Below are 1315 nucleotides of genomic sequence, written 5' to 3' on the forward strand. Positions count from 1 at the left end.
TTCTTGCCCTTAGGCAATTCCACCAACTCAAAAGTATGGTTCTCCTCAAAAGAATCCATCTCCTCATCCATGGCTCCAAACCACTTATCCTTGTGTTCATCCTCCAAAGCTTCATCATAGCTTTCAGGTTCTCCCCCATCAGTAAGTAATACATACTCACTAGGATCATACCTTGTCGACGGTTTAAGACCTCTCTCGGATCTTCTAACAATAGTAGGTTGGTTCTCAGCAGCTGGTGTCTCACCATGATCGTCACCATGATCACCACTACCATCTTCATGTGCGGGAGCATCTGCACTGGGTGTATTATCCTGAACTTCAACCTCACCGTGAACCGATGTAGAAGGAGTAGCCTCTGTATCGATCAAACCCTCAAAAATCTGAGTTGGGTTTTTGGACTTGTCAATGTCCTTAATCGTTTGATCTTCCATAAACACAACATCTCTGCTCCTTACGAGCTTCCTCTCAACGGGATCATAAAATCTGTACCCGAACTCATCATGACCATGACCATAACCGATGAACACACACTGCCGCAACTTCATCTCAAGCTTCGATCTATTAACCTTGGGAATATGAACAAATGCCTTACACCCAAAGACCCTCAAGTGACTGTAAGAAACATCCTTACCAGTCCAAACCCTCTCTGGAACATCACCATCCAATGGAGCACTTGGTGACAAAATCAGCACATGAACCACCGTGTTTAAAGCTTCTGCCCAGAAAGTCATCGATAAGCCTGAGTGTGAGATTAAACATCTCATCCTCTCGACAATCGTTCGATTCATCCTTTCAGCCAATCCATTCAATTGTGGAGTATGAGGTGGCGTGAACTGATGCCTTATTCCATGCTCTTTGCAATAAGCATCAAATGGTCCAAGATACTCTCCACCATTATCACTGCGGATACACTTCAGCTTCTTCCCCGTTTGTCTCTCAACCAATGCCACAAAGTGCTTGAAATATCCCAGCACCTGATCCTTCGTCCTCATAGGAAATACCCACGACTTCCTTGAATGATCATCAATAAAAGTCACAAAATATGATGCGCCGCCAAGAGATCTTGTCTTCATTGGACCACACACATCTGAGTGTACCAAATCCAGTACCTCGGATTTCCTAGAAGGTGCGGAAGACTTGAAAGATACCCTGTGTTGTTTTCCCGCAAAGCAATGCGAACACTTCTGTAGGTGCAAACCAGAGATTCCTGGAATCACCTCATTCTTAGACAACACAACCATTCCTTTCTCACTCATGTGACCGAGTCTCTTATGCCATAACTCCATGGCATTATCATTCTCCACCGCATTAACAA

The sequence above is a fragment of the Brassica oleracea genome, chromosome C9 (genome assembly GCF_000695525.1).
Source record: "Brassica oleracea var. oleracea cultivar TO1000 chromosome C9, BOL, whole genome shotgun sequence".
Lineage (NCBI taxonomy): Eukaryota > Viridiplantae > Streptophyta > Magnoliopsida > Brassicales > Brassicaceae > Brassica > Brassica oleracea.